Raw genomic sequence first — 17,264 nt, 5'->3', positions numbered from 1 at the left:
GTGGAGCAAGTATCTCTAACAATACACTTATCATGTTATAATACAAAGAGGTGGAGAGATAGACAACTGAGATTAATTCAGCTATGCATCTTTGCAAATGACTTTTGCTCTGAGTGAGCTCTCAGTTGGGGAGTAGACGAAGAGGATTGAGTAATACTTTATATTCACATTGAGAGGAAGAAAAATAAAAAGTAACAGCCTATCTTAAAATTTAGTTAGAAAAAGAGAAGATACGTGTCCTTGAAAGACCATGGAATATTTCTGAGGGAGAAATATTGGTTACAAACCCTGTAAATCAGCCTGAACCCCACAATTAGTGTAGAATAAGATTATCAAGAAGAATGGGGAAGATTCATGTAACTGCCCTTTGGGTCAGTGAATGAGAAATGAAAGGGTGGAAATCACTACACTAGCCACAGTTGTAAATACGCATGAAGGATACTAAGGAAGGAACTCCCTCATAATGCATGGAAGTAATGCTGGGAAAGATGATGATAGATGAAGAAGTGAATGTTGCTCAGAGCTGGCCAGCCATTGTAGAGCAGACCTCTGCTTATACCACTTACAAGGCTAATAAGCCAGGAGTTTGAAGCAGACCATGGCCACAGAGTGAGATTGGCTGGCCTCACTAGAACAAACAAGAAGAGCAAATGACTTAAATTTGTGGTCCTATGTAGGCAGCATCTCTTCTTCACAAAATATCTGAGAGTTGAGCATGAGTGAAACTATCTGGACCTAAAAAGTACTGACAATGAAATCTAAAGTGTTCAAATAAGCACACCAACAAGAATAGGGGTGAAGAGAGACCCCATGCCTCAGACCTACCTGCTGAAGTTTGTGGTGCAAAGACACCAACTGCCCAGCCATTTCCAGAAGAATTTACACTGGACAGTTATGGCTTTACTTTAATTAGACTTGATCATTTCTAATTATAAGATCACATAACAAATGTTGACATTCTACCTAGTGCAGGGTCCTAGACAAGAAACACTGAATCATTTACAGAGAGCTAAGCTGAGCTGATAATTCTAAGGAGTCATGGAGTTGAGTGCCTTCAAATATGCTCTCTAAAAATTTCCCACACCGGAGTACTGAATTCTGTCAGACAAACCCAGAAATGAGCTCTTCTGCGCTGACCTAGGTCAGAAATAATCTGCAGTACCCTCATGACTCACAACAGCTAATTGGGTATAGTGACAACCATGTACAGAAATAACAGAGACTGCAGTCTCCTGCCTCAAGGGAGGGAAAGAACTAATAAACAGACCACTTAATTTCAGCAGTATTAATAGTATTTACATGCAAACATAATGAACACATAACTGGAGGATCTTAATTTTAAGTCTGGACCTTATGAAAATACAGCTTTTATATGTGCAGGAATGGTCTCCATAGACAGAGAGTCAATAAGAGAAAAAGGCAGTCAAACCTCCACTCAAGAGTTGATGGGAGTCTTGAAAGCTGACGCTTTTCTTATTTTCAAGTCATCAACCTTCCCAGCCTATCTCTGGGCCATTTTTTTTTTTTTTTTTCATTTAATAAAAGCTTACTACCCAAGCAATTACACATATTGAGAAAAGGAGCAAAACTGGCCTATTTATAACACAGTCATCCTCCATTATTCCAGACTCTCTTAAGCTATGGTCACTCCATTGCCCATTATCACCTGCACAGAGAAAAGAGGTGAGTCTCAAATCAATCCTTTTAACTATTTATTAGCACTGCTGGTGGGAGGACAAGAAGGAAAAAATGGAGAGCCTCCTGTATAATAGTTCTCCACCTCTAGCATTTATCTGCAGGCTCAGATTCTCATCACAAACATTACTAAAAGTTGTCATGTTTTGTGTATAAATGAGTGGCACTTTCAATATTCTCATTTCACGGAATTATATTGATCAATTCAAGGATGATTTTCTTCAGTCAAAATAACGGCAAGGAATGCATCACAATGCCTTAGGCTGTTCCATTGTATTAAGAGAACTATTAATAACTATAAATTAAGAGAAAGAAATCTAAGTAAGCCTATCAGTTTTACTATGTGCAAGGCAGAGCCTTTATTTACAACAGTGATCAGAAGAAGGTATTTCACACAGGCTTTTGGAGTAATTTAATGTGGTGTCATATATAAATTAAAAAGGCAGCCTTATGAAAGAATAACTATATGATTAATAAAATTATTACTAATAGTTATTGGTCATGTTATTACTATTGATTCTCTGGATGAGAATGTAGCCTCGCTAATGCTCTTTGAAATTTCCAACTGGAGAGGGAGGTTTTTGCTTCATAGCAACCAAGAGATCCACAATAAAAGTCTGAGTTGGCATTAGTCTGCAGTATCAAAGGCCTTGATCTTGTGAAAAAAAACTGTTTTGGGGTTTGAAAGAATGGATAACATAAATATGTAATGGGAAAGGAAACCTAAAAGGCATGTATCAAAACAGTCTTTTTCCCATTTTTTTTCTACCTGTCTTATGTTTTATTTTTTCTATTAAATAGGAATAGATACAACCACAGACACAACACTTGCCAGTAAGCCATGGCTTTCCACCAATTCATTCCCCACCATGAAATCGGAAAAGCACACTTAGACTTGTCAACAGGAAGTGACGTAAGGTTTACCTTCTGTAGTTGCCAGGGTTATCTGTCAAATCGAGTTCTTCCATATTTGTTATAACTTATCATAACCTTCACATACCCTTTGCTGCACTCGACATGCAAATAAATAGGCTCAGCAGACCCTGCGTTTTTTTAAGAAAAGTGATTTCTAGTCTCCTCTAGCCCCTACCTCCCAAAGAACACTGTCAAGAAAGAATATATCAAAGATAAAGGAAATAACATCAAATCCAAGGACAAGAAATATAAAAAGAGAGCAAATGCACAAACTCTCACATGTTTCTTTTCTTTGTTCTATTGAAAACTGCCAAGACAGATACATAAAGGTGATTCAGAGGGTTACTCTTTTAATTCTATGTGAAAATACACAGCGATATGAGGATTTATTACAAACGATTTCGCTTGGCACAACGGGAGTCATATCATGAAACAAAATTATTTTTAACATATCTATGCAATGTGGCATCTGAATTACCTCATGTGTGGGTTGCAGAGCTAGTTGCTGATCAGGATTGGGCTAACCAGCAGCTGTTTACCTGTAAAACCTGTTTGGAGAAAGTAAAAAGTTGGACGCTTTTTTTTTTTTTCCATTAGGAAATCAATGTATGGGAATGAAATGCACTTCTGACAGCCCTTCTCTCTTACAGTATAAAGATCTTGTCTTTCCTGATTAACTTATGCAGTTACATATAAACTCATTTAATTACATGTACGCAGAATTTGCTGAACCAGACATTTTTTTTAGCATCAGGAAGTTAAAGCTCTGGAGTACAGTGAGAGAAACAGATATATGTACAAATATATTATAAGATAACATCTATCAATAGCCAATGGAGTTTTAAATGATACTTGGAGAGATCCAAAGAAAGATATGATTTATGCTTACTAGGAGGAAAGTTTACACCCCAACCAATCTCCCCCTCCCTCCCTCACTTTCTTACTTCCTCCCTTTCTCCCTCCCTTACTTTCTCCCTTCCTCCCTCCCTTTCTTCCTCCCTACCCTCTCAGACCCTCCCTCTCTTCCTCCTTCCCTCCCTCTCCCTATCCCTGTCTCTCTCTCTCTCTCCCCCAGTCCCTCTCCCCTCCCCCCACACACTGAAAGAGGCAGACAGACAGAAAGACAGACAAATTCTCAACTAGAAAATTATATACCTACTGAATAACAAGGTCAGAGAACATAATATCTAACCTTTGATTACTATCAAGGAGTTCTTATGAGCCCAAAATGTCTGTTAGGGTCTAAAAGCTTGCATTTTTATCTAGTGTCTTCAACTAATTCTACCGAGGGTAAAACTAACATCATTTTGGGAACAAGAATGGAGCTTTACTTCAACATTTATCCCAAATGCCTTTGCACAAACTTATCGTAGTATGTGGCACATGATTAGTGTTCAGTCTTTGCCCAGACCTCAGTTACTACAAGCTCCTGACTCCAACAGATGTCTGTCTGGCATTCCTTGGAGCCTGCGAGTATTACACTGAAGTTTTACATTCCACTGCTGTCAGCACTACTTGACTTGTTTCTTACTTATTTGGGTAAAAAGAAAAATATTTTTTTTAAAATCATTTTCGAAAGAATTTTAATCTCTTTTATATTTTCAAAAGTAGCAAAACAAGGTCTTATTGTTTTATATTGGGTTGAATGTTAACTCAGAAGCTACTTAAAAACATAGTAACAGCTTAAGAAGTGTACTCTGGGGCTTGCTGCCCCTTGATTTAATTTAATTAGTTACCTGTATTCATGTTACATTATATATTATGTGATCTTAAAAGGAAAAGCTACTGTGTTTCTGTACCTGGTGGCCTGGGTCTGTCAAATACCCAGCTAAACCAAGACATTCATAGAATTACAATTCAAAAAAGCAAACAGATTTCAGTAATACATATTATACTTTCTTAATTATATAAATATAAATATAGAGAGAGAGTATTATATAATTATATATATATAGTATTTTCTGCATATAATGATAAATTAAAATGAATTTTCAACAGTGCATCTTAGGACTTTACTTGCTAAGAAGCCTATTATAGAAGGTGTGCAAAACCTCCCTTTGAAATGATTTAAACATACTTTTGAAAGAGATGTCTCTGTACTGAACTAATAGCCCAATGACACCATCCCATATCCAAACTATATAAGGGGACTAGCTTGATTCCTGTTGCTCTGATAAATATTATGACCCATAGCAACTTCAGGAAGAAAAGAGATCATCTCAGTTTATACTTTCCAACACTAGGGCAAGCCAGGGCAGGAACTGAAGCACAAACTTTTGGGAAATTCTTTACTGGTTCACTCACTGGCTCATCTTCATTAGAAAACCCTAACCTGCTTGCCTATAGATGGCCTCTTCCACATAAATCAGTCAAGACAATCTCTCACAGACTTGGCAACAGGACAATCTGGATGAGCTGATTCTTTTAGTTGAACTTCCCTCTTCCCTAGTTTGCATTGAGTTAGTTGACAATAAAAACTGTGACCCTTCAGGCTCAATCATTGCATAAGGATGTAAAAAAAAGTATAAGAAATATAATAATAATTATCGCAGGTGGGTCAGTCTCTGAATAATCTTTTCTTTAAGCCCTGGTCCTCCATTTTGTCCCTGTAGTTTCTCCCATGAGTGCTTTATTCTCCCTTCTAAGAAGGACTGAGGGATGCAGCCACCAAACCCTAGCACTATTGCTGATGCCAAGAAGTGCTTACTGGCAGAAGCCAGATATGAATGCCTCCTCAGAGGCTCTACCAGAGTCATACTAATACAGTTGAGGATGCTTGCAGCTAATCATCAGGGACCACAAATGAAGGAGCTAGAGGAAAGACTGAAGGAGCTGAAAAGATTTGCAACCCCATGGGAAGAACAACATTTTCAACCAAACAAACACTCCAGAGATACCAGGGACTAAAACGCCAACCAATGAGCACACATGGAGAGACCCATGGCTCCAGGTGCATATGTGGCAGAGAATGGCATTGTCTGACATCTATGAGAGAAGAGGCTTTTGGTTCAGTGTAGGTGTGTTTTTCCCAGTGTAGAGGAATGACGAGGCACTGAGGTGGAAAGGATGCTTGGGAGAAGGAGCATCTTCATAGAAACAAGTGTAGGGGAGGGAGAAGGAAGGGGAGAGAAAGGGGATAACATCTGAAAATTAAATACAGAGAATATCCAATAAAAAATCATTAAAGAAGAAACATAACAATAATTTAACTTTTAATTTTCTACAATAAAGTATGTGTGAAGTGAATTGGGCAAAGAACGTGCTGAAAATTCACCTTGATAAAAATCGCTGTACATTTTTATGAAATGCAAAGGCATAATCAGCATAGCTCACTGTGAGTGGTGTATAGCCTAGAATCTGAATTTCTTGAAGAAGTTTGCCAGTGGTGCATGGATATATTTCCATGGGTGAAAGCCCAAAGAAAACTGTCAATAGGTTATGCTTCCAATGAACTAGTTGACATGACTATCAGATTTCCTAACTTGAGAGAAGGTCTTCATTCTAATGGTCTTCTCTCTCTTTGTTCCCAACACTGGCTCAAATTAGCTTCTTACACCTACTAGCTACAGGCTTCTTTTGTCACTATATCGCATTTCATGTCCTTCCTTGTTATCTACAGGTCCCAGCCATCTAAAAAAAAAAAAAAATACTTTGGAGTAGAGGTTACATCTGGTCAAAAATTGGGAAAAATCTTTGGGATTTCAAGGAAATGGCCAAAATATTTATAGAAGGTGAAGGTGTCATTTTGAGGATGTAAGGGTACACAGTCAGTATTTATTTCTGGCCACTTGGATATTTCATATAACTAACTTAATTTTCACAGGACCAGCTTATGTATCTAACACATTTTCCACATTCTTGGCATTCTTCCCTTCTGTCTCCCGATCCCTTTCCTTCTTCCTTTCCCAGTCCTTCCGATGCTAGAAATGGACAGCAGATCCTTTTCTATATGCTAGGCAGTTTCCCTGCCATAGAGATATATGCCTAGCAGTACTATTTCCTGCTTAAAGAAGGCAAAGACTTAGAAACACATTACAATTTTGCATATTTCACAAAACCAACAAGTAGAAGAAACAACATTAGGACCTAAGGGCATCATTATCTGAAAGCCGAGTTCCTTTCACTGCATATTTCTGGCTCACTCATTCAGGTTGACAGCACTATCTTCAGTCATGCATAACCCAGTGATGTAATCAGGTTCTGAATCCCCTTTCCTGCCACCAGAGTTGAGCCTGACCACAGGACTCCTTCACTACAGACCTTGGAAAATTCCAGAAATCCTGTCTACTTATGCCTGCATTGTGTGCCTGGCCCATGGCAAGATCTAAAGATTGTATTTTGAATGAATGAATAAACTTTCTTCCACATCTGCAGTATACCTTCTGTGTCTAAAGCATCATAATGGACTTCACAAGGGGCACATTTGCCCCATGCTGTTTCCTTTCAGCCTACATGGAAAGAAAGAACTCCAATTAAAGAAGAGCAACAAGTACCTAAGGAATGCTGAGAGTGGGAGAAACAGTCTTCTCCAGGGAAGAGCACACCAATTGGCTGTGCAACTGATGACTTCTGAGGACATGCACATGAGTGGTATTGTCCAGATTGAGACTGTTATATTGGAGAATGCATGCGTATATATCTAAACATAAATGTGTATATAGATATGCACATTTTTATGTAGCAATAGTGACAAGGGAGGCATAAATTTGAAAAAGATTAAGGTGGCCTTATAGGGTGGAGGCGGGGCATTTTCAGAAGGAGGAAAGGGTAAGGAAAAGAATAATTACATTATAAACTCAAACAAAGAAAGATAAATTGGAGGTACTGCACTTGAGACCTCATTACTTTATTATCTCAAGGGAATGACAGCTAAATTAACAATGGATTGTTTTAGCCTAAACATTACTTCCTCTCCAGTTTCCAAGACCTAAGATATATTTTTACCCGACAAGGGTACATGTTAATATGTTAACTTCCCTACACAGATACATATAAGTTGTATTCATTTGGTTGTTGAAACTTTCAGCAGTAGAAAACATCTTCCTTCTTAAGAACTTATTATTACTGTATTATACATGGCCAAACCCAAAAGTGTGCTCATCCATTCTGCCAAACTATGCAAGCAATTTTCCATCTCAAAATATATATCTATGACCGTGGCCTTTAAAAGATGCTATAAAAGTACCAGACTTAAGGAAGATTAATGGCAAGTGCCTTTAAATTCAGGACTTAGAAAGCAGAGGCAGGCAGGTCTCTGTGAGTTCAAGACCAGCCTGGTCTTCAAAGCCAATTTAGAATCGCTGAGGCTCTGGAGTAAGAACCTATTCCAGGAACTTCAAAAAGTACAAATAAATAATATCAAACAAACACATAAAACAGAAATTAACACTGACTTTTAGAACCTGGAAAGATAACAATTAGGAATGGAAAATAAGCTAGAATCATGAGTTAAAATTTCCATTCCAACCAAGAATCATGATGACAAGATAATTTTGCACACTCCACAAATGCACACATTTGTGAAACTTTAGACTGAAGACTACAGCTGAGCAGAATGTCCAGAAATAAGTCATAAATAACTGCATCACCCGGTGTTAGTAACACTGAAGGCCTAACATTTGTATATATGTTTCCATCATAGCAAATCCAACCTTTTCATTCATTGATAAGTATTGAATATTTTTTTCTTTTTACCGAGGAACTGAAAAGTGGTCTTATTTTGTAAGACAAACGTTTAAAAATGCACCATACTTTGCTTTTTAATGAATGCTGTTATTTTTACAACAGGTAACTTTCATATTTAAAAAGTTTAAACCTGGTCAAAAACAGAAGTGATTTTACATTAAGAATATTTATTTCAAGCATCCTTCCAATAAATACTCTTAACAGAATTTATTCATGATCAGTTCAATCAAGGGAAAGAAAGGCTAGCCCTTGAACTGATCTTGTCCTAAATTACTTTCCATGTTTGGCAAGAAGAAGTGGAACAAAATAAAGTTCATCAAAGGAGGCAGCCAGTCACTAAATGAACTGGAAAAAGTAATTCATGGGTCCAGAAAACACTTCATAAGTTAGTTGAAACACCACACACACACACACACACACACACACACACACACACACACACACACAAGAACCAAGTCTCCTGAAGGACAAAGGAATCTCTTGCATAACCTGTTAATTAGAGAAAACCCAGACTAGCCTAGCACAAGACAGTCATGCAATGATAAATGTTATCAACCTGAATAATGCCTCTTTATGAGAATATAACTCTGTATTGTTATCAAGGCATTCCATACACATTAATCTTATTAGAACTCTCAACAACTTTATTGAACTCTACAAAGAGAAAATTAAGTTTTTACTACATGAAGCAATTCCTACAAGGTCAAATATAGGAAGAAATATACGGACATAAAAATGCACATTGTATTTTTTCCACCAAAATATGACATTTCTTATCTATCATGACTGAGGGCCAAATACCTATATAACAAAAATATTTAAACAACAAAAATTTATAATCTTGTATAATAGCATAAAAATAAAGAAATGCTATTATTTTAAATGTAAATACATCAAAGACTGTCATGAAGTTTCTATATCTTAATAAAAATATTTAACTCTGATCATTTTTGTTGGATCTGTAAAAGAAAGAAAATTTTCTTTGTATTTGGAGAATTTTGAATCTGCTTAATTAAAATGTAAAGTGAATGTTCATTATTAAGACTGTGTAAAGCAAGGTAGCCCTCACCTTCATGATGTCACTTATTCAGAAGCTGTTCTGCAATTTGAGGGGAAAAAAATAAATGAAATGCATGTTAGGGACTTGAAGGGCAATGTTTAAGCAATTCTCCTCAGCTCCCCTTTGTCCCACATGGAGTTGAGTCTTAGAACCCCTTCAAAATGCCTTCATCCAAGCATCTCTGTACAAGCATAAGATCAAAATAAGAGAGGAATCGATCTCAAAGTTTGTCTTGACCCCAGTGTCTCCTGAAAGTTATACCCATAACCAGCTGGGGCTTAGAGGGACACCAACAGGTGAACCTATTTCAGGACTAACAGGCATCTAATGTTTTCCACTTGGCCACGTGACTTGGGTGAACTCCAGGAAACAGAAGATTGATAAACACTCATAGAAGCCACTGCTCTTTTACTTCCCAAACAAGGGTGGTCACTGCTATCTGTGAACTTCGGGACCTGCTATCTTTCAGTGGTCTTATCTCCAAAATCCTCCAGGTTCTCCAAAAGAATGAGAATCCAAAACGATCCTATGAGGGGATCCTTTAATCTGTATGAAAGCCAGGGTAAAAACAACTGACATATAACAGTATGATTGAAATGAACAAGAGTACCTATGAGTGTAGGTCAACAGAAGGCTTCTTCCACGTTTCTTGGACATCAAGAGAGGAAAGTAGGAAGTGTGAAGGGAAGGCAATCATTTGTGGTTCCCAAGATTTATCTTGGGAATGCTTCTCAAAATGGCTGAAGTCTTTAACCGATAAGCTGCCCAATTTTTTTTAAAAAAAAGGGGGGGGGGAGATGTCCTTATTAAACATCAGTAGACTACCTGACCAATGTTTGAGAATTGTGAATGAGGCCTTAAGATTTGCTCAATTACCACCAGAGGATTTTCTTTTACCTTCTGTTACAGCAATTTGGAAACAATGATGCTGCTTTGTTCAAGGGACTCAAAACACACAAGGCACTGCACACTTCTGCAGAAACACATCCCACATTAAATTAAGTTAAAGGTGGTATTTGAAAAACAAATAAATAACGTAGTTCCAATTCACTGCAAATGGTACAGGAGGCCAGTAAGTAGGAAACCTGGGAGAAAAGGGCTTCTTTTAGAAAGATGTTTTACAGGACTTTTTCTGCGTCATTAACTCTCCTGGAATCCTGAACATAACATGATGAATTTCCCTAAAAAGTAGCTACTGTTTAATTTTGAAGCACTTCAAAGGGCCACAGTAGAAGGAATCAAAGAAAACCAAAAGATCCAGTAGATGTGAAATTTGCCAAAGGGTAGAAGAAAAAAATAAGAAAAAAAAGGAAAGAAACATGTAAGTTCTAACAGATTTTGACCATGTACTCAAAATACCACTGATTATTTTGCTAATACAGTGTTTTACTGTTCGGTACAACTGAAATAAGCCTCTGTATTCATCAGAACACAGAATATTTTCATTACAATATTTGTGTCATATCCCTTATAAAAAAGAAACATACTTAGACCTTTGAAAAGAATCTCTGTCTGAAAAACTGCTCATGATGTGTACATATAAGTGCATTTGATAATAGACAAATATTTAAATGGAGTTTGCTTTTTTAAAAAAAATGAGATTGAGTTGCAGCATATTGATAATATGCTTGTATCCTCAACATGTAGTTACAGAGCAAAAAAAAAAAAAAAAAAACACGATTTCACAAAAGCAAATAAATGAGGGCTGGGAGGAAGAAAGCCGGTGGGAAAACCACAATGGTTGACTTCAACAGTAATAACTGGTCATTAAAAATGTCGTTTGTGTAAAACCTGCTGAAGGGAGAATAAAGACAAACTCCTGAAAACTCTGTGTCTCAAATACCAGTAAATCCAAAACATGTGGAAAATGTCAGATAATGATATCCACCCAAGTTAATAAATGGCATAATCTCTGGCTTCAATTGATATTTCCAATAATCAACTAAAACCCAGATTTCTATTTGAAAAGCCCCAGAAGACAGAACTGGATAAAGGGTCTCCTTAAAATGGCCATCTGTATATAAATGCCCTTCTCACACTCCACCTCACCCTTCATCAGCACCAAAGTTCACAGAAGTCAAACAAGCTTAACTTAAAGATGCAGGCACACAGTTACTAAGAAGTCTAGTTACCACATACATGCTCCGGGCCTATCTCAAGTTTCCCTTCTTATGTAACCACTTAGAGGCAATAAAATTTCACAGACATTCGGTCTCACACAACAGTCACCTTGAGTGCATAATTCTTTCAGACAGTTTACATTGCTTGGATTTAATTTATTTTGATCATATTGTCAATGCTTTATGGAATAACAATTTAGTAGGATGACTCTATTCACTGATAACATTTTATTGCTGTTATTAAATATCATTAACCATCTTGGACTCTGTATTAGAAAAATAAAATTAGAAAAAAATATGAAATATTCAGAAAGATCTATGGAGCTGGTGGGTCCCCAGACACACATCATCTGTCTGCAGATCCTGATGAGAAGAAAGAAAAACAATGAGTATTCACTTCTCACAGATAGAGGTCACTAATGGACTGAATTTGAATCAGTGTGGCAGAAACCACAAAGTTACGAAAGCAATCCAGTTGGGGAAAAAATGAACCTGAATTAAAATTAAAGATACCAAAAGATGATTATTCAAAAAAACAAAAACAAAACAAAACCAAAACCTATGACCCAAACAGAAATAACATTCTTCACCTTCACTTACTGGAATGTTCTAAAAAGAGAGCAACAGTCTCTGAGCACCCTCACTCTTTCCTTGTATGTGTTTATTTAGAACCCTAGGCACTGCCCATCATCCTAAGAGCAGACATTCTTCCTTAGAAAAGTATAAAGCTCAAGGGTCAAACTAGATCAGATGCTCCAGCTGAACCTCTACAGAATAAAACTTCTGGTTGTAGACATACTTAAAACCACAGCCTCAGACTGGGAAACTAAACCACTGCTTTAGGGAGTTCATTTAAATCCTAAGTCCTGCCATCCTCAGCAGGTCAGAATAAATGTAAAGGCCTTCAGAGGAGGTTCAAATGAGATCCATCCATTGAAACTCAGATAGGACCACATCAACTCAAACCCTGTACACAGGAAAAACATGACCGACTGCTGTAAGGACTCCAGAAAAGGGCAGCATGACATCTTTTGGAACCTAATATATTTTCCTGAAAGCACCCCAGAGAATTTGCAAGGCTGCTGTGAAGCCACTTACTTGTTAAGATATGGGCCCATTTACAAAACAACAACAGAAAACAAAAGCACACACACACACACACACACACACACACACACACAAAACGAGTATTCATTCTGTGCAAGGTCTACATTAGTATAATGGGTTCTGCAATAACTCAGCTGGTCCAGTTCTTTGAACAATTACATGGTCCTAATATCGGTCACACGGGACAATGATTGAAATTACACCTCTCAACCTCGTTCTATCACAGATATTTACAACTTGACATGAAAGTGTGGTCTAGCACTGTCAGGGGTCATTAGTAAAGACCCTTAAAGGGTTTTTATCCTCTCCTGCTTTGATTACTTCTAGGGCTTCACAGAAACCAGACAAGGAGAGAAAAGTTGTTCCCATTCAGAGGTTATACCATCTGGTAAATATCCTTGCTGATTTAAAAGAAACAATCCAGTCCTAACATTTCAGATCCCAACCTAGAATTTTATATTCATTCAGCAACAATCTCACAGTGCTGTATGAATGCTAACCCTGCATTCTATTTACCTCAGAGTGTTTGGGAGACACTTCTTAGCAGATTTAATAAGGTCATGCCAGGTAGATCTAGACAGAATCCCACTCTGGTATGGAAGCCGTCCTTCATATTAGCTTTGGACTGGGGGAAGTTAGACATAATAAATTTAGCAATAATCCTGTAAGCTAGTGGACATGCTCTAAAGCTCCTGGAACCCTGTGCGATTAAGGAGACTCCCAGATGAATGGGGAGCAATGGCTCCCATTTAGAAGAGGGTTTGCACAGCAGACACAGCATGCAAGGAAATCTGATCAGCATTTTGCACTCCTGTAGGAGCTTTTACAGGGATTTTCGCCTTGTGCTTGCTTGATTAATCTACTGTTAGCTTTATAGGAGATTCCCTGTATTAGAACTCATCAGAAGCTCATGGAGAGAGGATGCTCATTCAGGGAAAGTACTAAGAGTTTCCAGGAGAATTAATAGTGATCATCATAATAAAGATGAGAGCAGGGCCCCAAGAGATGCTTCAAAACTCTATAGGGCCTTAAGGGGTGATGGTGGTGTTGAATCTTTTTTTTTTTTTTTTTTTTGCCCTGGGAATGAGCAGACGCTGTTTTATTAGCTGAAATGCATAGGGCTACTGTTCAGGATTTGTGAGCCTCTTCCCCTGCTACTCTAGCCTCCTTGCACACAGGAGGCCATTCTCACATCCCCCACATCACTGAGCATTAGGCAAAGCGAGAGGGGGGCTGTCTACAACATCAATAACCTCAGGCAGGGTAAGCACACCATACCCATATCTACACCCCCCCTTTTCGCTACCACACAGAATTTCAACCACCAATGTGTAGCACATTTCATTTTGCCCTTCAGTGAAAATGTGAATTTTATAGTTCGTGCTTTTATGACACCAGAAGGTTAATGAAAGTAGGGAAGACTCCGAGGACGTCAAAGGAGGGAAAGATACAGTTTTTCCACTTTGCTTTCAATATTCGTATCCCCGTTTCAAATCTAAGATCCAGGGAGAGCCCAGAGAAGAGGGCATGGTTCACAGGGAAATAGGTTGAGAGAAAGAGACGGCGGGGGTGAGTGAAATCCATCAATCTCTTCTCTGAATTCGAGCACACTTAAAAGTCCTTGGCTACACATTCCAAATTTTCAAACTATACAAAATCAGACACCAGCTGGAGCCCAGGGTTCTCCTGAACTCCTGGGAGAGAGGGGGGTCGATTCTGGCACAGCTGCCTATCTGGCAAGAAGAAACACCAAGACACCCCCCTCCCCCAGCCGCTGCCACACACTCACACTCACACACCCAGCTAACAGAACTGTCGAACTGCCTGCGCTGGATACCCATCCCCGGGACAGTGAACTTGGACTTCCTTTTACTTTGAGTCAAACCTAGCTAACTCTGCTCTCAAAGGAAAGGAAGCCCAGAGTGGAAGGCAAGGTTAAGGGTGCTCCTTTACCTGCTAAGGATTTTCACGTCTCCTTCCAGCCCCGCTGGTAATTCCTCTCAGCACAGCGCCCTCCCCAAGATCCAAACTTTTGCTACGTCCTCCGGGCGGCGGCGGCGGCTGCTGGAACCGAGCTCGGTCTCCCGCTGCGTCGGAGCCCCAGGAGGCAAAGGCTGGAGCTTCAGAGCGGTGCGCGCCCCCCCGCAGCCTGCCGGCGCCCCAGCACCCAGCTCGCTTCGCTTGCTGTCGCCTACGTCCCCTACGGAGCCGCGGCATCGTCTTCCCCCGTCCTCCAACACCTCCGCCTCCAGGGGTCGGGCATGCCACTTTCTCTAGGCTCGGTCTGCCACCGCAGCTTTGGTCTTCTCCCCTCTGTTTCCCCCCTCTCCGCCTGGAACCACCCCAAAAGTAGGGCGATCTAGGAGGGCGGTGGAGAGCGTCCGAGCGATACCGGGACTGCTGAGAGACCACTCGGCCGCTTGGGGAACCGGGCGGGAGCTCAGCCGAGTGTGCGCGGACCTCCAGCAGCCGGGCGTGCAGTTCGGGCTGCGCGGGGGCGGGCGCGGGTCTGGCTCCAAGTGCAGCGTCTGCGGGGCGCGGGTCTGGAGGCTGCTCCAGCCACACTGCAGCCTGGGTCGGACCCGGCCAGCTAATGTAGGCTCGGAGCGAGGTCTCCACCCATACCCCTCCTGACACACACCCCCCTTCTCTCGGGAGATGTTTACTGTAATGAATTCTCGGGGTCGGCTTTGCTGCGCTCGCGCCCCTCCTCTCCCGCGGTCCCTCGTGCTCTGGCGCGCTCCCCTCTAGGAGCCCTCTTTCTCTGCTTCCCTATCCTCCTCCCACCCTCGCCCGGCGGAGTCCCTCCCACTTCTCTGGTTTAAAGAATGCTAGGGAGGAGCCGCAGCAACTCTAAGCTTTCCAAGAGAAATCAGATGGGGCTTTTAACCCTGTCCTCCCTGGAGAGAGTTAAGTGCACCCCGCTTACCCAGGGATGCCAACTTGACCCAGCACTGCTCCTCCGCTCCCTCTCTCTAAGCTTCCCCAGGCGTCCTCAGTACCATTCGCAGCTTCTCTGAAAGGTGAAAGACCCTTTCCCTGTGGTCCTCCGGATGTCTGTCTACGCCAGAGGAGTTATCACTTAGACTCAGAAATGATCGAAAGGGAACATTAGAGGGAAAAAAATATCGCAAGTCTCTCAAACAAAATGGCGTAATTTCACTCACAGGCAACACTAGGAATGTGCTGCACCCCCAGGCCACCAAAAGTCCGCTTACCAAGCTTTCTTTCATAAACTTTAATTGGAGAAATTAGAGTTTGGCCTTATATTTAGACACATTCACTTTCCCCTACCACCGTGGCTGCTCCTGGAAAGAAGGGTGTCCAGTAGGTGAGTTGTCTCCATAAATTACAATAGACAACTGACAATGTCTGCTTTAAAGACTAAGAGAACCGGCTGTGTAGTTAAGAAGTCCAGTGATACAGCTTTCTCACTCGGGATTCTCTTTGCAGAGGTAATCTAAGAAATCAGAGACATGACTCTTTTATTTGACAACCCCCCACCTTCCCTTTTTGGCAAGAGAATAGTGACCTGGTTTGTTCCTCCATTCATTGCTGTCCCCCGTGTCTCCAGCAAGTTGTGGTCCTGTTTTAACTAGTCTGTAGAGCAGCGGAATACTAACAGAAGAGGGAGAACAAGCGGTCACCGAGCCTTCGGCTTCTTGGAGGCGCACTTTGGGTAGAGCCCCGGGGAAAAAAAGCGATCTGCAACTTGAAAGATGGCCTGGACCAACTCCCTAGGGATCTTAGCTCGCCGGGCTGAGGACTTTGGCAGGGGCGTTGGCTGTAACGCGCTGGAGATGATTTCCGGATGAACCCCCGGCGCGACCGCACTCCTTGTCCTCAGTTCAAAGTCTGAGTCACTTGGCAGCACTTCCCCAATTGTTTTTATTTCCTTGCAGTGCTGGCTGTTGTGTCTGCTACCTTCATGGATTTGGGCTCTTAAACCCTGGCGAGGCTACTTGGGAGAAACGCCCGATTTGTCTCCCAAGTCACACGGGGATCCACCCAAACCCTCTGAGACTCTTGCATTCACACCTATTGGTTCACACCACTGGGGGTCAAAAGAGCTTGCCATCCTTCCCCGGGCTTTATATATACAAAAGGAGACTAGAAAACACACGGGCATATCCTTGTCTGTCTTCTCTCCAAACTCAGGGAGTAACTGACAAATAACCAGGAGAGAACCGGCTCCAATGGAGACTAATCTGAGAACAGATAGTGAGAGTCATCTTGGGAGCTTCTGAAGTGCCCGGATAAAAGTGGAGGTGGAGGCAGCCTTCAGGAGCTACTGCCCCTGCTTGCTCAAGGCGCCTGGCAGGCCACATGATTTATCCAAATAGCAAGTGTGGGACCAGCCCCTCTAAGACAGACTTAGCTAGTTGGGCTTCTTGATCCTGGAGGAGAATATGAGAGAGAGAGAGAGAGAGAGAGAGAGAGAGAGAGAGAGAGAGAGAGAGAGAGAGAGAGAGAGGGAGGGAGGGAGGGAGGGAGGGAGGGAGGGAGGGAGGGAGGGAGGGAGGGAGGGAGGGAGGGAGGGAGAGACAGAGACAGAGACAGAGACACAGAGACAGAGACACAGAGAGTGATTGGGAAGGGGGGGAGTTCCGGGAAGAGCCCTGGACTGTTTAACTCGGAGGAGGACTCTTTCCAGGAGGCCCAGAGTCTGTTGGAGACTCTAG

General features: G+C 41.0%; 1 protein-coding gene across 1 annotated transcript in view; it reads right to left on the bottom strand.

Annotated features, from left to right (window-relative positions):
* FLRT2 (fibronectin leucine rich transmembrane protein 2) overlaps positions 1–15,295 on the bottom strand; it is an 87,791-nt gene extending 72,496 nt beyond the window's left edge. Inside the window, exon 1 of the mRNA XM_080936417.1 lies at positions 14,536–15,295. The gene's annotated coding sequence lies outside the window, so the exon portion shown is untranslated. The remainder of the gene's footprint in view (positions 1–14,535) is intronic.
* Positions 15,296–17,264: the final 1,969 nt, after the last annotated feature.

The sequence above is a fragment of the Micromys minutus genome, assembly GCF_963924665.1.
Source record: "Micromys minutus genome assembly, chromosome: 1".
Classification (NCBI taxonomy): Eukaryota; Metazoa; Chordata; class Mammalia; order Rodentia; family Muridae; genus Micromys; species Micromys minutus.
This window is presented reverse-complemented; position numbering and strand designations above follow the sequence as displayed.